The following is a 24,335-nucleotide window of genomic DNA, read 5'->3' as shown; positions in this document are numbered from 1 at the left end:
ACTGAAGATGATGGAGAGTGGCCTAGCAATGACCTCCGCCAGCTCCCTCAGCACCCTTGGATGCATTCCATCTGGACCCATTGATTTATGGATGTCCAGATTACTCAACTGATCCCTAACCCAATCCTCATCTACTATGTCCTCACCTATCTTGACTACTTCTGGGGCTATATGAATCTGGGGCTCATGGGGAAATCCTGCAGGAGTAAAGACAGAGGCAAAGAAGGTGTTCAGCACCTCTGCCTTCTTTATATCCTCTGTCACCAGGGCTCCCACCTCATTCCCCAGTGGGCCAATATTGCCTCTAGTGTTAGTTTTGTTAGCTATGCATTTGAAAAAGCTCTTTCTATTATCCTTAACCTGACTTGCAAGGTTAAAGGAATCTAAACTAGAGAAACATGGAGAATCTGAAACAGTAGGTAAGGAAAAAGATTATAGAGAAGTTTCTACTTTATCACTACATCTGATATCCAAAAAGTGAGGTTTTTATCCTAAGTATGAGTTAACGTCTTAGAGATGGATTGAAAATTCTATAAATGTGACCACAAAGTGACAGAGTTCATGATTCCTAGGAAAAGTGGAAAAGTAAATAGGAAAATAAAAAACATAAAGCCTCAAGAAGTCAGATCAAATGAATTTAAAAATTGCATTATAAACTTCAAAGGATGCCTGGGAAGCATAAGTCAGGAGAAGTGGCTACTGTCTAAGAAATTATGCAAAGACCATAAAGTAAAGCTACCCCCCAAAAGCAGAAGGATAGTGTAGTAAGAGCAAAATTGTGAACTCTTCACTGAGTTCATACACAGGGAAGCAAATAACTAATGAAAACAAATTGTTGTTACTCTAGCAGGTATAAAATAGCACACAAACATACAGACATGCAAAGGCCAAGTCAGAAAGGTCAAGGTACAAAATGCCATTAAGCAAGCTGAAATCTACCAGTCCATAGTATTGACAACAAGAAAGTACTCTCTAAGCATCTGCAATAAAAAAGATTGAAGTGTTATTATCTTTAAAACGGGAAAGTTACTAAGAAATAAGGCTCAGAAAGCTGAAATGTGTTTTGGTTTTTGACACTGGGCTTCACTAAGAAGACATTTGTGATAAAATGGTTAACACAACAAGGAAGTAGTATCATATATTATAGAAAAAACCTCCACATTTTAGGAATCTAGGAGACAGGAATATAAGGTGCAGCCAACACAGATATGACAAGAACAGATCATGTCAAATCTGCCTAATTACCTCCAGTAGCACAGGGAACAGGCACTAGCAAGCAAATGGTTCTGACATACCGAGAAAAAAAGTTTAACACAAAGAAAAAAGTCATTAAGACCATGTATACTCTCAAAAGCTTGATCACAGAAATCCAGGCTGAAGGACAATTTCTTGGGCAGTAGCTCTGAAAAAGAAGGTCCAGGTATCATATAAGTGTTACCAATTTCCAGAAAGGCCAACATCATCCTGTAAAGATAGAACAGAGGATATATGTAATAATCATTATCTCTGTTCAAAATTGGTAGAGCCTTGGCTGTAGAATTTACCAAGTTATGAGCTATCACATTCCATTTTCCTTTGACTTACTGAACCTTAGACTCCTACACCTTGTCTGGTAATAAAACAATTTTTAAAATACATGAGGTTCTACCTCTGCTGTACCTCTAGGTGCAGAATACAGCTGTTGACAAAGCACATAATTCTTTAGGGACATTGCTTAATAGCAAGTCGTTTTTTTCAGAATAAGAATCTGAATTTCATTCTAATAAAATGTGGAAACTATTAATCTGCTTTCAGTGTTTATTAGGAACATATCCAAATAGCTGAAAAAGATTCACCTTTTCTTCTTGAAGTCTAGTTAATTTTTCTTCTAGTTCATGTTGATTGCCTTTTCCCCGTTTTCACATTTTCTGCATTGCCTATCAACAGTAATAACACTAATAACAACACAGTGAGAGTTTCAGGTGTCTACAGTCAAGTTTGTGTTCAGAATTGATTTTTCATGTATGTACAATACCATGTATCTTCTAATTTTTCAGCTTTAACACCCTGACAAACATAGGACTTAATGAGGATAGAATGGAAAATTATCTCTCCAATTTTATACTTCTATTCCTGCTTTTAGAAGGATGAGCACACATTTCTGCTGACACCACTGGAAATCTGTGATTGGAAATGACATTGGAAATCATGAATGACCAGAATCATCACCTGTTTCCAAAGGGAAGGCTGGCTTCCAAACATCCAACCCCTTGGTGAAACTGTATTAAAATCAGCAGAGTTATTCCTTCCTAAAACTGGACTAAAACTGTGGAGTCAGAATTATTTACAAAGAAGGGATTTACCACTAAAGAACAATGCCTGAAAAAGCTTTAGTATTAGCAATTCTAACAATTCTGTATTCCTCAGCCATGGCTGTGTAGGATAAGGACAGTCCTATCTGCATGACATCTATCTAGATGTGAAGCATCCATCACTGGCCTCCGCTAGAACGAGACGGAAAATACGGAGCCCATTTCTTACGTGCCCAAGCTCTTGAGCACCTGACCTTCAGCAAGCATATGCATACCTAACAATAAACTCATAAGTAAATGTTTGCAGAACTGAAACAGAAGAAAACTGACAGTTTTGGTGACAAATTTCCACTCTTTACTAACATACAAATATGTTTATAAACACAACACACTGAAGCTTCAGTACCAGCTGCTACTATAAAGCCTGTCTTCCTGAGGACCTAAAAATAGTTCTTGCTTTTTTACATAAACCAAAAGATGCAAAATCTATGTTGCTTTAATGTGTTGGAACATACTGCAGAATTAATGTGTCAAGGCACAATGCTACAGAGTGATCTCAGACTCTTAATGTAAAATTTCTAGTGAGGTTATTGAAAAGTTTGTTTTCACATTTTAATTCCAGCTCTAGACTAATTTTGTGTTCTTCTCTGTTCAGAACAGCTTCTGATGCGTTGTAGAATTGATCTCACACTTTTGTGATATCTTGCCAAATGTCATAATAGTATCATAAGATACATCATCACTAATGGCCAGCTCCTAAACACAAACTTTATGCATTAGGTAGGCTCTATTTGAGGATTTTTATTGTTCGGGATATCAGCTGTGAGTAGCAGAAGTAAGAGAAGAACATTTTAATAGTAAAATGGTTATTCCGAAAGACCAACATTTACTCCCCTGAGCAAAGCTTTACAGTATCATTACCTCATTTTAATCAAATATAATTCATTTTAGGACAAGTCATTCTTTACGTCATTTCAGATTTCACATAGAACTACAAAGCTGTTCAGTTGCCAGGGACATTTTTAGGTATTTTCCACCTTTCAAGTTAGAGTAGTCCACCTCAGATGCTTTTGAGTAAGATACTGAGGGAAGAAAATCACCAGGGCACAACAGGTAAAATTTTCAGCAGTAGTCCCTGTTGGGCTTTCTCAGCTCACACAGATGAGTTGTCTCAAAACACCCTGGAAAATCAGGACTTTCTTGAATTTCATCAATGCCTTTTACTCATAGGTTAGTCATTTATTTACAGCAGAGAGATTTACCCTTACATATCCTGACTATTCTTGACTTATAGAAGCAGATTTTAAATTTTGCTAGGAGCCAGATAAGACTTCTATGTCAAGGAAAAGCAAATGTGCTCTCCACTTAGTCCATAGGTTCACTGAATATATTTTGCTAAAGCTGAGGATTTTGCCAAAAGAGTGAATCTTAACTGTAAGTGCTACTACCAACCTAATTTGGCTGCAATTTTTTCTGCTTTCAGAGAGACATTCATACCATTGGTTCTCTATATTGGTGCAAGAAAAATACAGACTAGCTGTATAGTTCAGTATTTACTTAATTTTGTCATGCAAAAACTGCAGGTCTGTGGCTGGTATAAACTACACTTACAGAATCAGAATCTGTTCCTCTGGGCTTTTAAAATTTCATTCAAAAGTCAAAGCCCATCTTGCTCCTTTTGCCAGTAATGACTCTTAGCAACTACTTAAATCTTGTGGTGAAGAAAATGTAATTTCCTACCTTGTGGAAATTTCCTGTAAGCCCAGTATTCCTGACTTCTGAAGCAGAACGAAAGATAGACAATACCACTTTGAGAAACTTTTCTTCCCATCTTTAACTTGCCTCAGGCCCTGGATTGCTGAAATTGCAGCTTAAAATCAGTATCAGAAAGCTTTTGTTCAATTTCCATATTTAGATTTCAGAAGTGTTCCGAAATAACTGACAAATTTATTTAAGATTCCAGGTGACCTCTGATTATTTTTCTAAGCTCTTTACCTATAGGAATTGAAGATGAAAGTAATAAATGAGAAACTGATTTCCACTTCCAAAATAAGTTTCCAATGAATAAGTTTCAAATGAAAGCACAGTGTTACTGTTAAATCCTTGGCTTTAGCTGACATACATGCTTCTCTAAAGAAACAAAATCAAGAACACAAGTTCACAACCTTGTTATTTTGTTACAGAATTTGTCTTCCAGTTCCATTGTATGGTTTCTTGCTACAAATTATCAGTCATTTGTTTACTAGTCAGACACAAATAAAATAAAAAGAAAACAAAACAAAACAAAATAAAATACAAGTAATCTTAAAACTAGAAGAATTGCAATGTTACCTGTCTGAAGATTATTTTTTTTAGCATATTTCTCTTTTCTTACCCTCATTTTTCCCATTTACTGATCCAAAATATTTTCAAATTTGATTCATGAATTTCCACATGGGAAGACATTTGGGCTTGAATAAAGCCTCATTAAAGTCAATAGATATCCCTGGGCATACTAGATTCTGTCTACATCAAGGTCCTTTTTGGATTAGTATCTTGGAGCAGTATTTTCAATTTTATCTGCCTAAAGCAAGTAATTTATATACAAGTGGCACAATTTCCAGAAGGACTGACAAACACACCAAGGAAAGCTGATGTGAACAGCAAATTACTTTTTTCAAAATAATTTTTTTCAAAGTAGGCATTAGGTATCTGCACAATCACCAGTGATATCTGCACTTTGAAGAGGAGATTGACAGACTGAAGAGAGATTACAGAACAACCCCTAATCTTAACTGAGGTAAAGTGGAAGGAGAAGAGAGCATTAAGGAGGAAAGTCCACTTACCTCATCAAAAGAAATGCATGAGACACTATTTAATTCAAGCTTTGGAATACCTCCAAGAAAATACAATACCAACTTTTTTAAATAATAGAAAAGTAATACTTTAACAGAAACAAACAAACAAACAACCCACACCACAAAACCCTCAAAACCCCACAACTGCTTTAAAAGTCTGGATAGTAAATCCACTCATATTTATATTAAAAATAAAGGTACACAAATGTTATTAGGGGAGTGATTAGTGAGTCAACCTTCAAAATAAATTACTTAGGTAAAGAACAATTCTCCATTTCTTGACAGCTTCACTTCAATACTGACTGCCTTTCTTTAAAATGCATTTTAGCCAAACAGAAAAGTGTCAGTTTAACACAAGTAAAATTGGAAGTAACTGTGTGGCGTATGGTTCTATCATCAGAACAGATGGACATTCCTACCTTTTAGAGTACAAAAATCTATGACAAGTTCTAAGTAGAAAATCCCAGGTGTTATATACACACTTTTGAAAACTTGCTCGGTAGGCAAAATAATCAGTGCGAAGGCCAGGACAAATTTCAGAAGCAAAAGGTGGAATGACATTTTAAATACTAAAAAATAACTAAATTTTAGTGATAACTGCAGTAGATAATTTGTATCTAGGTACCTAAATATAACTCTTTATTAATTACTTCATTATTCATTTGCAATCTATTTTGAAGGAAAAATAATTAAGTTTTTGTACATGAGCAGAATGCCCTGGGAGGTTTTGGGGTGACAACAGTGGGGAGCAAGTTTGGCATTTATTCCTTTACTGCAGATGTAGTCACATTAAAACTCCCTGTAAATCAGTTGGCCTCAGGGTGACTTGAGATGGACCACCTCCGTCACAGAAAGCTTGCTTCAGTATAGGAGGCAAGGTCTGTGGAGAGAGGTAGTACTTTTATGAGACCAGCTTAGGCTTGGAGTGAATTTAATCTTCCAGAGGGACTGCCAGCAAGGGAGTCCATTAATGCCTGTTGTAATGACTGTTTCTGTGGAGTGGACAACAAATATTTCACTACTGTTTGTCTCTCAGGTCTTCTTATCCTCCCACTCTCCTTTTCCCAGTGGTAAACTTCAGGGTGCTTAAATTAATGGTCATGCAGCATAAATGTCTTCTGTGCTGCACAGTGGGGCAAGATTAAATCCCCTGTGGACTGTGGGCAATCAGATTCCAAAGAAACCTCTCAGGATACAAGCAGGCAGATTTTCAGCTTCTCTTTGTTTAGAAACTACAGCAGTTTCAGGGTTTAATTGTAGATGCAGATATCCTGACAGATAATTATTATTCATGTCAGGCAGACACAGTGGGTTCTGTATTGCTAGTCAAGTGGGTGCTAGTATGAACTAGAAGAAAAAAAGACTTTTTCACAAGTTTGTCAGAGTTAATAGTCAGCTATTATGATTCATATTAAATTAAACACTTCCTGATCAATCAATGTTGACATTAAAAGTAGCTTGTTTGCTCATACTTGCTAGAGCACGGAACATTTTCTTGTGTTTCTGTTAAAAGTTTTCATTTTATTGAAGGCATTATTTTGATTTCATAAGCAGCACAGAAATGAGAAAGTCCTAATTCTCAGGGCCCCGTTGCGTGGAAAAGCAGCTTAGCCAAACTGTTGCTGGTATAGGTTTGCTGGCATCAGCAGGGCTTACGCCAAGAGCTAATCCTGCTTGATTAATGTGTATAGCACATGTGAACTAGAAAACAATGTCTTAGCTGAAAATAAAATGCCTGTGAGGCCAACTTTGGTGGAATATCCTATCTGTTCCCTTCTTATTCTGCTCCTAGGCACCACTGAGAAAGAAACCTCTCTATAAGCCCACAAATGGAAAGTAACTATTTTGCCAGCTTGTCAAAGAGCTTTTTCCCAGATTTATTGTACTGAACTGTGTGCTCACAAACCATGAGAGAAGCAGGACTGATGAGTTCATTGCTGTTCAACAGAACCAGGTTGTTTTTGTGCTTGTACTCCTCCAGCTGTGAGGAAATACTGCTGCTAGATATGGGCACTGCACACACCTGACAGCCATGGGCAGATAGCAGCCAGAGCCCCAAAGCTTTGGAAAGTCAAGGCAGCAGGTGCTGCTAAAAGAAGGTATGAAAGATGTGGGGCAATAGCTTGCTGTTTTTGCTGACTTAAGAGAAAACACTGTAGAATATTCAAGAATAAGAATTTTAATCCAGAACTTCATGGGCAGAGACATAGCTACCCTTTCCTATCTTCATCCTGGGTGAAGAAAAGGATATTAATAATCCTTCGTACCTTTCTCCATGGATTTCTCAACCTCTTCAATAATTCCCCTTCACCTCAGAGAAACTGAAAGATGCTCATGGCTTCTCCTGAATACTTGTTTAACTATTCCTGAATTACTGAGAAACCTACAGCCAAAAGGGCTGGTAAATAAATGGGCTGAAATGAATGAGATGCTTTTGCATCCCTTCCAGTGATCCTGGGCTAAGAAGGTGGGCGAGAGACAAAATTAAGGAAATATTCCATTAAATTAAATGCAGGATAGACAGAAGTTTACTACAGTGAAGTATGCTTTCTTAAGCATAAAATTGCACCACTGCTATTAGCCCTTATTGAGAAACGCAGAGCTAAAGATTTTCCACTGTGAGGGAGACTGGTGGTGTGGTATAAATCATCATTTTTCACAAAAATAGTTTACTCTGGGGATCATATTCCACAAAGAATGGTGAGATAATAAATTTTCCAGGAGCCTAGGATATTTTCTAACCCATTGACACTGCATTAGTACATACAGGAGTTTCCACTGGCCTTTTCACATTGCTTCACTTCTCCCATGGGACACACTTTCTGACAGGTTGGACCCCTCCATATAAAAGTCATCCCTGTGAATGTTACCTTCACACTTATCTGAATTCTCTCCAGAAGGAGGATAATAAAACTCACCTTTGCTGTTGTCTCAGGTCACACCATGTTAGAAGAAAAAATACCAATAGAGAATGCAATTCAGATTTTTTTTTTTTCCAGACAGTTTCACTCTCCTTAAAGAAATACAAAGAAGTATCATCAGTCATAATCATAAAAAAAGTTCAGTGTTTTAAAAAAACAAGTATCAGAGAGCAGGCTTTTTGCTACAGCAAACTAAGACTGAATGCTTCTTTGAACTCCAAATTTAATTAGAGCCTACACTGTGATGATTTATTTTTAATTACTTCAGATTAAAGATTGTGCCCCTTATCAATGTCACAGAAGTCCCTTTCATTTTCCTGTGTCTCATCCCACACATCCACAGTTGTGGATATTGACACTGTGCAAAGCTCTATTCAAACCAGACACTGAGTTTATTTGACACATTGAAAAGACTGTTAACCCTCATCTGGGAAAAGTTTGGTTTTCTTTCTCATAGCAGTAGTTCTTGAGGTTGAGAAGAATCAGGATGTGGGTGCCTCAGTGAGGCAGTGAGCTCTCCACTCCCCTCATCACCTTTATGCCACCAGTAGCAGCCACCCATTGGGATTCAACTCATATAGCAGCAGGACACTGCTGTTCTGCTCCAAAGAGAAAAGTGCTTTGCAGAGATCCCTGGGAACAGTGACGCAGCAGGGGAGGGGAACAGGCACAGCTGGGTTCCAGGCAGTACAATTAGAGTGAGATCCAGCATCATTCTAAACTGTGTCATTCTGCAGTTTTCTTATTCATAACTCACGCTGTAACTCTTCTTCAGTTTTGTAAGACTGATCTGTGGTATAAACATGACTTAGTAGGTCTATTGTTTAAGATGATCCATCGCAGATGGCTTATTTAAAATAATGAGCAGCAAGTTTTGCTTACTTGCCTAGTGATGGCAATAATGGCAACAAAAAACAAGCAAAGATGGGGCAATGAAGGTAATAATAAATATCCACAGTCTTTCCTGAGTGACTCTTTTTGAAGCTGAAAACAAGCAAGTGATGAAGGGAAATTCGATCATTCCTTCTGGTTTTGGAAATAAAGACTATTTGGCCTAAGTCATGAGTAGACAACTCCAGAACATAACTTACTACTTATTACATTTATTTATGTAAGTTATCTAAGAGCTAATTGAACACTGAAAAAATTTTCTGCCAACAGCTGAAATAATTAAACCAGCCAGGATTTAAACACCTGAAAAATAGGGTCATTTCTCATAGAAGGACCAGGAATAACCAAGCTCGCATAAGAAAACAGATTTTCAATTTCCTTCTGCTAGGAATATTCTAAAGATTATGTGCTTCGCCATTTCCGTTAGAAATTTCTTCTTCCTATATTTAAACCATTCCCCACTCAGATGCTCTTTGAAGGCACAGTTCTTTCTCCCTCCATGGGCCACCAGAAAACAGAAAAAATTCATTCTGGTAAGGAATTAACTTTCTCTTTTGGGAAAAAAAAATGGGCCCAGGAGAACCAAAATAACTAACAAGCTAATTCTACAGCAGACTCCGCTGAGAAGACCAGAGAAAAACATTTAGGACTCAGGCCAGTCAAGAATAAAATATTCTGTATGCCACTAACCTTGAAAATACTGCAGGTACTCACAGGGCCAGGTTTGGAAAGAGGATTTTTTTAAAGGGATAAAACCAGAATCCTTAATTAAACAAGGAGATCATTAGGGCAATTTCTTAGTTAAGTAGTACTGGTCCAGACTATTGGGAATACATTCTCTCTCTGAGTGTACTAAGGATTCAAGATAAAGAAATTATTATAAAAATCACAGAAAATAAAAATAAAAATCAGGGCTACCAGAATAGTTTCAATAAACTTTTCTAAAATCACATTCACAAATAAATAAGCTAAAATAATTGCCTCCATTTATTACTTATTTATAAGCTGCACTTGGTAAAAAAAAGGGTGTTTGATATAGGACATGAAGCAGCATGATCATACATAATTTTAGTAGAATTATATTTTTGTTTCACAACCAGAACAGAAAAACTACAAGTAAACATTTGGCTTGTTTTTTAGTTAAGTCTTGTTTTTCTATAGGCATATAAGCACATCTGTAGAGGTACAAGTAGTTTTAGAACAAATGTTTGAAACTTAATAAAGTTTGCACAATTTTAAGAACATCAATCAGTTCTTTGTAAATTCAATGCATATTAACCACATATATTTTATTGGCTATAAGGAACTATTTCTCTAGATCCCAGGTTATGGATAGTTTGTGAAAAATGGCTTTAAGATGTACCTAAATGAACAGCCAAAAACTGTCTACTGTGAAATAAATACAAAACAGATTTTCAGTTTTTCTATTACTTTTTGGAGACAAGTAGCATTCAAGGGAATTCCCAGAATTTGCTGGGGTGCAGCCTGCCTGACCCTTTGGCCTGGCAGAAGGGCTCCTGGGAAGGAACCTATCAAAACTTTCCATGGGCCAGCATGACTCCTGCAAGCCTTCCAGCTGGATGAATGACCTTGGTCACTGTGTGCCAGGGGCTGAGGTCAGCTCTGCGCCCACAGGCATCATTGCCCAGCCAAAGCAGACAGATGGTCATGCAGGGTCAGGTAGGGCAGATGAATTTCTCTGTCAATGACAAACACTGTCAATGCAAAATAAGAAAATTTCTCCTCTCTAAATGAGAAAGTGGTTCAGGAAAAAGTCAGTTATCTTTCCCTGAAAACTGCCAAACAGTATTTTCCAGTACTTTTCAGGCTCCTGGTTTTGTTCCTCAGTTCTGTGAAATTAGCAAAATGCTATCCTATTTACCAGAAATCAGTTGCATGGTGGAAGCAATGTTTTCCCAGACACAGCAAAAAACTCGACAGAGCCAGAATGTTTATTCAGACATGTAATTGCATGTTAAAGCTCTTCCTTTCAATTTTTCATCTTTTGAATTCCCAAAACATATTAAATGAGTTACATTGTCAGAGAGAAAATGTATCATACTTTCTAGAAGGCCTAAAAATTGACTAGATGTCTTTGAAAATCTTAGTAATTTTGTTTATTCCATCACTCTGTGTAACAGTTCGTAATATTCAGAGTATTCATCTCTCCAGAACTACACTAATCTCCTGGACACTGTCTTTGGACAGCATTAGAGACAGAGATATTAACTACCTGCTCCTTCTCCTCTTTCCTCTGGTAAATACATTTTTTCTTCCAGTAAGCAAGCTTTCTCCAACACTTTTATAAACAGAAACATATTTTTTCCTTTCACACGTAAACAAGAAAAAAACAAATCATTACATTAGTACAGTTTTCTCTCCTGCTTGCCTGGAGAGAGAATTTTTATGAAGTGTTGGTTATTGACAGCTCAGCATCTATAACAGTACCAGCTTAGACAAAGATTGTAGAAAAAATGCTTGCTTTTTCCATTAAGTCAAAATCTGCATTTCTAGCTGTTACTAGTTCCTTCCTGCCATGAAGTTTCTTTCTTTCTTAAAAAGATAGCTTGATTATGTTTTAACTTCTGAATAATTTTCCTTTTTGCAAATGCTTTTTTTAAATGACAAACCGTTCAAAGAATAGATTATTATTATCACCCTTTTTTTACATACAGAAAAGTGATGAACAAAAAAATTTCAAAGTTAATAAGAGGTCTTGCACCACAGTCAAGAACACCTATATCCTCATTTCCAGCACAGTGTTTGAACATATCTCCCTCATCCCACTGCCTCTATTTGAACAGCAGTTTAAATAGAGATTGCACATACACATCAGTTGATATAAAGTAGGATTATGCATTAAAAATTGTGATAAAGGCTAAATACTACCCTCCCTCAAAAATAAGACATGTAGATACAAAAGGAAGGGGATTTATCAGACATCCTGAAACTCTTATTCCATATAGGCCAATGCAGTCAATGCCCAAAGCTTCACTTCACTGCATCCCACCTCAGGATCCCAAAACGCTTCCTGCCAGTACATGATGAGAGGAACCATACCTTAAGTTTCAACAACATACACCTAAAAGTTTGAACTTAAAAGTAATTCCATATCAGAATGATCTCCTGCATAGGCTGTTACTAACCTTTAACAGCAATCTTTCATAAGAAAAGCAGTGAATCATACAATTTTTTTTAATTTTAATAATTTAAAATGTTGTGGGGCTTGTTGTGGGTTCTTTTGTTTGTTTTGTGTTGTTGTTGTTGTTGTTTTTAAATAGAGGACTGTGTTAAGCTATTTAATAAAACTTCAATATTTGAGCAGTCTTCAGTAATTTTTATTTTTACTGTATACCATATGGGCTCTAAGCATTCTTTAGGGAATGTGATAGATCTTGGCATCTGGTATTTAATACAAATTGAATGTGTTCCTTCTAGATTAACTACGCCTATCTAAAAAATAGGCTACATTATGTCAATGCACAAATGATAAGCCATATAGTAATCTTTAAAAAAAAAACTACTCATGAGCTTACTTTCCTAGATACTGCTGTAATTCAATTGCATTTAAATATTCCATTTCAAAATTTAATCCTCAAATGCTAATTAAATTGTACAAGCAGTTACAAGATAGATGAAATATGAAAGATTTCAATAGAGATTACGATCATCTCTACTGCAACAACTGGCCTAGCGGAATTTCTGATTGCAAGTAAAGCATTTCAGTGACTGCTGAGTTTGCATAATATGTTTGTAAAAGGACAACAAACACAACAAAACAAGCCTCTTCCCAGCAGAAGTGGTCTATAAAAAAAATGTAATCAATTTATGAGTAGAAATTCAATAGAAAAAAAATTTAACACTATTTAAAAACCCTCAAAAATATTGAAAAATATAAACTTTGGCTTGTTTGGGAATAAACCAATCTGTTTGAAAGACCTGCAATCTCCTTTGAGGAAAATATTCACTGACATTTGTCTCCAGGGTCAAATATCAGCTAAAGTTTTACAGATTCATAGGTCAATAGGGAATTTTTCGATTAGTCAGCAGGAGAAGCTTGCATTAAGCAGAATTTCTCTCTTTTTCTCCATCCTTTGCGAGAATGGGGTAAAAGAAAATTACTACTAGGGGCAGTTGTAAGGCAACAAAAACAGTAGCAGGATTGAAAGGGTCTTTGAGTGTTACAAGTGTAAGGCTTCACTAAAATACTTTTTCATCATTTCCACCTTGGATATTGGTCAGGGAGCTTTTGTTCCTTGCAGTTTGTAGCTAGTTCAGAGAAATAAGCTCCAAGAAGTTTGTCTCTCTGACAGACCTAACCATAAAACCCAGAGCTATTTAAGCGTGTTATCTGGGCAGAGTTAAGGAGAAGGGGAAGAAAACCTTGGTAGGGGGATAGCACTTTTTGCTATCACCAAAAACCCAGGAGCTGCTGGTGGCCCATCCATCCCGACAGACACCCCAGCCAGTGGAGCTGCCTCGGGCAGTGGTGCTGCTGACCCTCCAGCCTTGCCGCTCTCGCTGCTCCCCAGCTGCAGGAGTTGCAGACCAGCCCTCTGACTCATTGCAACAGAAATGCCTGGCCACCCACCCAGCGTGCCACCGTTTATTCTTTGTGAAAACAGCCATGAGTACAAAGTTGTGCATTCTGTTCAGACTGAATATGCTTTCACATAACTGAGACTTTTAAGATTTATTAGAAGGCAGAAAACTCTTCCTTTCTGGGCTGACCTCACTGGATATGAAACTTTATGTGAGCCCTATATAATGGTTGATGTTTTTCTATTAGCTAAACAAGCAGGTTGGCTGTAAGAGAGATGCATTTTTTAACAGTGCTGGGAGAAAGGTACGTTCAGGATTTTTGAAATTATGAAATAATATGAATTAACATTTTAATGGTATTAAAAACTCAATTACATTTTTTGCATTTGGTGTTCTGTCAGTGTTGCATCTTCAGGATTCAGACAAAAAATGTATGTGAATTCCATAGAAACTGTTCGATCACCCCATCTTTTGCTTTGGTGTGCTGTCAGAAAACATGCACTCAGTGTACAAGAGTAGAAGGAAATGCTATGAAAGAAATAAGCACACACATTTTGCTGCAAAGCATTGAAACAAAACTAATAGAGGTGGATGTGGCAACAGGCACTGATCAAGGAAGTGAAAAATCAAATTGCTATGGGTAGGAGCTTTTGCATCAGTTTTGATGGGTTTTGTATATGCTCCATGTCTGAAGAGACTGTATTTTAGAACGAAAAGAGACTACACCAGGTAAGAGGCATGAAGCCAATTTTCCCTCCATTTTCTCAGCATAGATCCAGACTAACTCATGAAAGGTTTACAGTGGCAGGCTGGTGAGCAACATTTGATTCACAAATTAGAAGATATAAACCTGAGATAAATAAAGGAGAAGGAAAGATATAGAGCCAGAGTGTCCTAAAGGATAAAAATTAGTATCTTAGCTGAAGGTAAAAAGAAAGTTTTCCACTTTCTATGAAAAATAAATGTTAAGTATCCCTAAATAGAAGAAGCAAAACACACAGTCAAGTTTTATACATTTTCCCAAAAGACAGTAACAAGTTATATGAGGATGCTGAGGTTCATTTAAATGCTGTTGTTACATTAAAAACAAACAAACAAACAAACAAACAAAAAAGGAAAAAAAGGGTCCAGGGACCACTACACTTTAAGCTGACTTACATTTGTTCATCAAATCTTTGCTTTTTCCTGCTCATGTGTATACATATATTGTCTTGGTTTTATACTTAAGTTTCTAAAAGCTTGGTACTTCTAATTACTATGTTATAATAACAACCATAACATTATCGTGTGTAGTTATGTCAGTGGTTCTGCTTTTAGTAATAAAAATATTTGTGTAGATAAATATGTAAACTATAAACATACTAAAAAAAAATCTTTGCTGCTTTCAAGTAGCCTGGCAAAATAATCTTCTCTATTATAATAAAATTGTGATATAAAATCATTAGTGCAGAATCTGAATAAATTAGTATGATAAATTAAAACAGTATGGTTTCTATTCAGGCCATGGTATGATTCTTTATATATCCAGAAATAACAAAAAAGAAAATTTTAAAATCTCAGTGATTATGGATTTTAAGTTAATTTTCTACACATGGCATAATATTCCTTATTGATGAACATTTAGATCCAAAATGGGTCACCATCAGATATTCTGACAAGATTTTTGACATCTGTACATGTTTTGAGAAGTGACTCTGGCTCCTCCACTAGCTAGATATCCTAGGCCATAAGAAGACAAACAAAGTCTTTGAGAAAATGGCAAATTATTGTTCAATATGAAGTTGAATACAGAAGAGACCTAATCCTAATTAGAATTCTTCAGCTCTCCTGTGATATAAATAAAAACCATAATTAGAAATGTACTAAGATTAAAAAAAAAAAGGTCCTGTAAATACCACTGAATATTTCTTGAATATTTCTATTATCCTGTTCACCACTCATTTTCTTATAGAGCAATTAAAGGCAGATATCTTTCAAGGTTCAAAGACAAAGGAGTGAAGACTTCAATGTGCACGTTCTCTTTCATGACGGAAAGGACAAAACCAGATGCCAGACCCAAACCAAAATGAAGAGAAACATATCAGACTCAGTGTGAAGATCATCTTAAAGTATTGTGAAATGTCACAGAATTTAAAGGCAAATGAAATTTCGGTCATATCGCATGTTAATTGTATTGAAGAAAGTAAGTCAAATGAAAACAGCATCTGAGTTTTCAAAGATCAGTGCTTAACCAGTTAATGCCTGAGGAAGTAGATGTCTGCCAGATAAAAATGTTGGAATTAATCTTTACAGAATGGGATACAGAATCACCTATTAGCTACTTTCCCATGAAAAGCGAATAAGTAAAGCCTTTTGCAGGCTATACTCACTACAAATACGACAAATCTGTCCATCAGGAGATAAGTACATTGAACATGGCTCTGTTACCTCTTTCCCTCTAACATAGCTCTGAAATTCATACTACAGGCAACAGAAGGCATTTATTTATCTTCCAAAAGTAAGTCTATAAAAATGACAGCTCAGAAGAAAAAAAAAAAAAAAAAAAAAAAAAAAAGGCAAAGAAATTTCTATCTGACTAATGTTAATGCATAAGCAGCATTTGCTTTATATACATAATGCAGTGAGAAATAAATTAAATGACAGATGGCTTCTCCCTCTCCCCTTGTATGTTGTAGTACGTCTAGACAAACAATCTAAATCACGGGCAGATACATGCTATGGAAATACTGTGCAGAGGTAGTTAATTACTCCTGACAGAGCACAAAAATGCAACTGCATTATTTATTTTGAAATTACAAACACAGCAAACTGTGAAATAATCACTGCTAGCATAAAGGTAATTCCATGTTCATCTCTGGGAGTAATCAATAAATCGAATCACTCAGTAACTTATATCTCTTTAAAAGTGGAAAAGAATTGTCTAAGTGAAATATATTTATAGAAGGTATATAAGTGTTGCTAACATAAGCCCAACAACATTAATCATTATCTTCTATTTAACTAGATCCTTATGCAGGTATACAGAGTACAAAACGTATTTTATTTTGCAAAAAAAAACAAGGGGGTAAAAAATTCAAAATATCAGAGGCAATCCAAGCATCAATAAATGCTGGTTCTCAAGATTTTGTGGGCAATTACATGGACAGATTGTGCTTTCTTATAGTCTACGCTCTGTTATATCTCTCTTAGAGGTAGAGTTCTTTCTTATTACAACTAATGAATCTGTTTCCTAGTCATAAAAGGAAAAAAAAAACCCTATATCTTCAGAACCAAAGTTAAAAACATATCTTACCCTCACTTCTGGTTGATTTTCTAGTTTGATACTAATTCTTCTCCTTTGCCAGAGGAGTATGTGCTGCTGCAGCCACGAATACTTCAAGACAATAATGGACCTAGAAGAGCATATCCTCCTTTCCCCCATGATATTCAGGTGCTGTGACTTTCTGGGAGACATGGTACAGACCCCAGTTGGGGTGGAGAAGGAGGGTGGGATGCATAAAGTTTTTAAGATCCAAGAAAATTCACACTGATAAAAAACCATATGACAGAGAAGGTGGCAAAATTAGTTTGTGGCTTTTGTCAATTATACTAGATATGTGTCACTCTTTTAAGTCAAGCTGCCTACCCTATACATTAAATTCTGTATCATTCCTTATTGCCAGAACCCTGCGCTATGTACAGCAAGGAACAAGAAAAGAACCAGTCTCTCTTTTTTCTTTTTTTTTTTTTTCTGTACCATTATTTTCATAAATATCAAAATGAATGTTGGAACTTGAAACAAAAATGGTGAAGAAATATGTGGTGAACATACATTGCTTACAGAGTCTTACTTGCCAACCAACTGTGCATAAATATACCTTACAGCATATGTTTTCATCAAACAGGATAAGGGTAGGTTTCTACAATGAAGCACATAGTGTTCTATTAGAGATTTTTATGATTATAGGAGTAGGACATGTTAAAAAGAGAAAGAGTATATTAAAGGCAGACAGACTTTACACACTGCTATTGGTGCATAACACAAATTGTATCTGTATCAGGTACAATGGTTCTAAATGCCAGAGGATCAGGGGAAGAAAGCCTTTACTAAGTAAATAATTTACATCAGCTTGTTCAGACAACAGTTTCTGAACAGAGACTGCCATATGTAAAGCAAAGAATGATGACAAATAGGAATTGCAAATCATTCCTGGAGCATGTTCTGCATTTTGCTCACTGGAAATAATCAGCTGTCTCCAAACGTGTAGACTGTATACACAGGCTTACACAGTCAGAGACTCAAACTCTGTGTCACTCTTTGCTACTCCGAGAAATGCAGTCTCTGGTTTATATAATGGCAGAAGCAGGACACTATTGACAGGAATCATCACCTCTACTAACTCCACTGTACTGGATCTTTAATTCAAACCCCTTGTCCAATAGTGAAAGCCTTCCAATTAATCATCTCAAGATACTAAAGCAACTGTCACTGTAAGTACAACAGTTATGTTCCACTGGGCCAATGAAACTGCTGACTACTAGGGGAATTAACATATCTTTTATTAGCAAAATTTTCACTAGCTCACAAAGAAGCATTCAACTTAAAACAAATGTCAGATTTATTTAATTTTGATTTGGTTTTGTATTGTGAGAAGTTACATGGAGGAGATACATGCAGACATGATGGTGATTCCTCTTCTTAAACATACTTAAAAAGTAACTGCACTTCGAGTAGTCATGATTTTTCAGGTAGCATGCACTTAGCAACTAATTTATTCTGGTAATCAGAATATAGGGGGTTTAAACTTGTAAAAAACCCGAGGGTTTTTTTCACCTTTGCTAATGGCCCACTTGAGAATAATTTAGTCATATTTAGGAAGCTGCAACAGAAACCCTGCCACATTTGTGATTATAAGTTAGAACTGAGATAATGATGAAGAAATGGGTCTCTATACAGATTTTACAGAATCCTGCAGCTCACGGTAGGGTAAATACATCATCCAAAATGCACCTCACCAAAAGAGGAAATAAAGGACATGATAATGAGAAAGAAAAGACAACCATTTTCTATTTGTAGTCGAAATGTTAAGCTTAGTCTCAGCACAGGACAACAAATGCAGTAAATTATTATTGTTGTTATATTCAAAAAGACAATGGAAGAAAATGGAAGTTAAAAGAGTTGAGATTTTAAGATGGTGAGTACCATAATCTCATTGCAATTTAAGGAGAACTGGTCTTTAACTCTCATTTTAGAAAAAAATCTCTGAAGAACAAACATCTAAGAACTAAATGTTTTGAGAGAGCAAGGGAGAATTACAAACATATATGACATTTGTATGATACAATATTTGTATAGTATTAAGCCCGAAATTTTGTCTAATATTCAGTTTCATTATACAACAAAATAATTTTCTCTGTGATTGTTCACAATCTGCTGTCTCTCTATTATTTATACTAAAAAACATCTCACTAAATTGTTGTTGCTGTCTTAGCTATTTGATACCTTTTAATGAAAATACTGGTATAGCTTTAAGACAGGTTGACCTGTCTTAATTTCCTATATATCTGTATACAAAGAAAGTCAATCCCTTACAAAAAAACCCCACAAACAAACAAAACCAACCCACAAATAAAAAACAAACAAACAATCAGCAAATCTAGATCCAAAATAGGTTACCTAATCCCTGCACAAATAACCAACAGTTGGTATAAAGCTTGTTCTTGCTTTTCTATAATGTGAAAATCATTATTCCTGCAAAATACTTTCATTAACTCAAGAAAAATATTTTTATCAGTAGTGGGATATTTGTAAAAACCTTTAGTGGAATGCTTTTCCTTTACATACTTCCACACCAATAGTTATGAAATTACAGTTTTTCTAGCAGAATTATAGACTTGAGGTAAGCAGGCTTCCTTCAGAAGAGACAGGGTGAGGTTGGGAACTACTGGGATAAAAACATGGCATGAACTGAGTCTGGAAATCAGAATTGTTTATGTTTAAATATTTTCTTTAACATGTTTTAGAGTAAACTAATGAAAAAGAGACTACACTGGGCCACAAGAATGTCTAAGTGAGATTAAGCAGAGTGTGCAAGTAACATCTTCCTGTGCAAAAAGCCTTCAGGTGGGTCTCCTGCAGCCACCCAGCTGAGGCAATGCTCTGTCCCACATAAGCTGTCTGATGGCAGCTTTTCTCACAGCTGGACATGCTGAGTAGGGGAAGACAAAGGCATGTGTCTTCCTGCTTTTACCTGGCTGGGGTCTCCTGACTGTCTGCTTCTGTGGGTGGCACTCCAAAGTTTAGCTGGTTTCTGAGAAACTCTGTTGAAGAAATGGGGGAAGAAACATAGCAGATAGGCTGGGGAGGATTTGCCTTTGCCCTGCCTTCCCTTCCCACTCCTTTCTTCCCCCAGTAAAAAAAATACAAGGTCAGAGCCATTAAGATGTAATGGAAAAAAAATGGGGGGAAAAAAAAATCTAACTTGCTTACTTGCAACCCACTGCAGTCCAGAGGGTGGAACTAAGCAACATACTGACTAAGACTAAAGTCCCAGCATTTTCATTTTCTAAAGTGTTTTCTAACATGTAATTTTGAGGCATATAGCTTATTGTAGCTCCTGTAAATAAGTTTTCCAACTGATTATGAAATAAGTCAGAATGCATGTAAGGTTCTTTTACAGAGCTTGTATTAGAGAATAAGTTCTTATATCAGAAATTCTGGGTATTGCATGTATGCTGCACATGCACAAGAAAAAATACAAAACATCAGAGTTTGGAAACATATTTCAGCACAGGCTGTAAGAGTAGACTAAAAAATGACGTGATAATCTAGAAAAAAAATAAACACAATACGTGAGGTTAATAGGAACAGGATTATTTTGTACAAAAGATAATAAACTTGCAGAATAAACTGTTAAAATTGAAGTCTGGATCAAAAATAACTGCCTGTAATGCTGGTATTGCTGTGTTCTGCTAGACGGGAAAGGCTTGGAGAATTTCACATTTGTAAATGAGCAAATGAACAAAACGTATTTTGCTCATAGTGTCTGAAGTCTGAGTCCAAAGAAAAATGGCAACTCAAATTCCATATGTTTAAGAAAGGAAGCAGATTGTATATTTTATTAATTTACAAGAGAACTTCAGTGATATTAAAAAATCTATTAATATGAACTTTTTGAAGATGCTCTAGTTCATTAAAGGATTTAGGAATTATTCACAAATTTTGCATTTAAGAGGAAAGGAAGATCCCTTGTTATATGTGAGTATATTAAAAAAAAACAAACCTATAAAGTTTACCACAAATAAGCAAAGCAATGAGAATACAAACCCATCAGGGAAAAAACCTGTATGTGAGAAAACATTCTTCTCTATTTAATGATAAGGGAAGAATAAAGAGAAAAAGCAGGATAACTGCATCATAAGGCTGATTAGAGACTTAAGTTTCCAAAAATTAAATTAAGACTAGAAGTTTGGTAGTTCAGTGATTTCCACAGTGGGGAGCCACAGTCTACAGATGTCAGTCTCATTATTTAATGCACTAGTGGAAGTATTTGAAGTATAAAGCTGTAAGTGCTACACAACATCCCTAATTAAATATCAATAGAACACTACTTGAGACTTCTTGTATACAATATTAGGCATATACTAACCCTCACTACACACATCTCGTTAATAGGAATAGCTGGCAAGAAAACAGAGTTTGAATATTTGATTGTATATAAATGACAGTTCAGTCATTAAAAACATCTCCTTTATAAACACAGTAAATTACTTTCCAGTTATGTTCAAGAGTTCTATTTTGAAAGAGGAACTATTATATCAGAAGAGATAGTTAACAGTGCTGCTAAGAATGGCATTCTGATGCTCATCACTGGCTCCTGAAGAGTCAGTTGAACCCACAGCTCCTGCAGCTCTTCTCCATCACTGCCTGGGGCCAGGAGGTGCTGACCACCTGAGACAACCTGCCACCACTCTGCCAAACCTGAATGGCACCAGCCACCAGCCAGCATGCAGGCACCTCAAAACCCCACAATAAGCCCCTCACTTCTGCATCTAAATGTGGAAATCTAAAGACATGGTGGTGGCAGGTCACTGGAGCAGCAACATAGGAAAATAAAAGAGAGTAGACACCTCACCCAGAACTTGGATGGAGTCTTTCCTGTTTGAGAAGACTAGTAGAGCCCCAGAGGGGAGGTTCATATTATTTGCTGGCAGCATTGGATTTTTCCTGTAGGAAAAGAAGGAATTTCAACTCCCATGGAAAGGATATAGAATGGAATCCTGTATTGAGATGTACATATGAGACACTCAGAAACTGAATTTAAGTGCAAGTGGAAAAAAGATTAATGTGTTAATGGGCAATATAAAGGATATAGCAAGATAAATAAGAAGTGCTGTTTGGACCATTTTGTGAAAAGTATCAAGAAGCAAATAAGTAAATCAGAGGGGAGCACTAAGTAGCAGGGAGAATGAAAATGAGGAACTGCAGAGCAGGGAAATTTGTATTATTTGCTTGCAGAATATATAGGTAAGTTCAAAACAGTCACAGGGCACAATATTTTCTTATGAAGAAAAAAAATTAAAGCAATTCAGAGCAAAACAGATGTAAGCTTTGAAGTACAAAATTAGTGCCTTTCACCTTGTGTTTCATTGGCAAGTCCCAAACTCTCATATACTAAACATGTCAGTGCTTTCTTTCTTGAATCCAGCCATCATTATCTTGAAGTTTCCTCCTGTCTCTCCCTCTGCTAACCATTTCTTCATTTTGAAAATTTGAAAAGACAGGTTGGTTGCTATTCAGTGAGAGTTTGTAAGTGTGTAGTTAACAAATAAAATACTTTCCATGAATGCATGTTTTTTTAACACAGCAGTAGAACACAAAATGAGTGGGAACTAAAACACTACAATCATTGTGGCCCTAATTCTGGTTTGAGGAACAAATTTGTGTGCCCACTTCTCCTTTCAACATAGGACAAAATTAGGATGAGCCAGTATCAGAGGAGAATAACTGATTTGTAAAATTAAAAATGGATGGATTAATTTATCTTCATTTTACAATGAGCTAAGCCTATCAGTGATACAAGCGTTTGTATTTTTACAAATATAACACATAATATTTTATGAAAAAATAAGTTCAGGTGCCACACTTGTGATGAGTATAGCCTGTGAGCAACCTCCAAAGTAAATTTTTATTTATAGTATACACATATTCTACCTCTCATCTTGAGACACAAAGAGGCAGATAAGGGGGAAGCAAATGTGGAAACAAAGAGGCCAATAATATGCACAAGAAACATTTACTAACTGGCAGAAAGTGCATATTCAAATCAGCCATGGCACCTACGTTAAAGGTAATGTTCCAAATACCACTCCAGACATAACAAAACATTGAACTATCTTTTCTAGAACACTACGAAATACAGTGTGTCTTCCTACTGAAAAATCAAGCATCTTTAGTTTTTTGGCTCATGAAAACAATATTATCAATATGATGCAGGAAAATATTTTTGTGGAGATTACACTTAGAATTAAATGGTACACTACAAATCCTTGCTTTTCCACAGGATAAAAATTTATCATTTTCAAGAAAGTAGTTTAAGGAAATTTTCATGTCAACATTCCACTCCCCCACACACTGCATTTCTAAAACATTGTTATTAAGATGTTGTGGCTGGTAACATTTTCAAAGCCAAAACCAAAATTTTGAAAAGCCCTTCAAGTTATCTAGAATAGATCAAGTGCAATTCCAGTATCATGTTTGAAAACTGTTTTAATTTTTGTTCTAGAAAATAGGAATGTCAACAAAATTGGAAGGCTGATGTGGTTGGTGTACACATGAAATACGTCTGTGATAACTTCATGCAGACTGATCCTCAGATGTTACAGGAATGTAAAAAAAAATTAATTATGTACTATAAGAAGGTGACTTTCCCCCCCAGCCCCCCCTTCTTTTATGATTTGTTTCTCCCTGTTATATTTTCTTTTAAGAAACAGAGCTTACCCATAGAAAAATTTATCCTTTAGGTCCAATTTGGTATTTACTGAAGCCATTTGAAGACTGTCATTAACTTCCAGGGCATTTAGACTAACTTATTCATTTCTTTACAAATAATTGCATACTCATGTTTACAAAATCATTTTCTTAAAAGTTCTAAAATTTAACAACAAGCAACTTGCTTTCAAAATGTATTTAATCCTTTGCAGAAACTAGTTCAAACATTGGCTTATGTAGCAGTTGTAATTTCAGATAAGTCATGTGTCAGAAGGTGGGCTAGGAAGAAAAAGCAAAAGAAGATCAAAGGATCTGTGACTTCCTACTACACACTTTTATTCACAGTATAGATACCACAAGTACCATGTGGCACCCTGAAGGTAAAGCCCCCAGTCTACTGCTTGTAAGATATGGGTACACAAAACTAAAGGTTGCATCTTCTAAGATTTTGTCTCAGATGTTTCTTAAACACTGTTACACACAGAGCCCAATAGGACAATAAGACTGGATGCCCTCTATAGTTCACAGAGAATATCTTTTGTTTTCCACCACTCGCTATACTGTTCATCTCCACATATAATCCAAAATTGGCCACTTCCTTGGTTTTCACATTTCTGTAAATACACTTAATCTGTAATATTTTCTTCCTACTCTAGCCCTAATTTTCTTCTTTCCATCCTCATTCCAGGCAAATATCTGTAGCTTGCTGTGTTTCCTCACTGAAGTAAAACATTCCTTCCTTCTTCCCAATAAATATGGATGTCTTTGTGTTTCTAAATAAAACATTAGAAATTCTTCTTGTCTCTCTTTATTTCTAATCTCCTTTTACACAGTTGTGCTGCCCTTACCAAAGCTCCAGTTTACAACAAGAAACTATATTGTA

Source organism: Apus apus, chromosome 4, assembly GCF_020740795.1.
Source record: "Apus apus isolate bApuApu2 chromosome 4, bApuApu2.pri.cur, whole genome shotgun sequence".
NCBI lineage: Eukaryota > Metazoa > Chordata > Aves > Apodiformes > Apodidae > Apus > Apus apus.
This window is presented reverse-complemented; position numbering follows the sequence as displayed.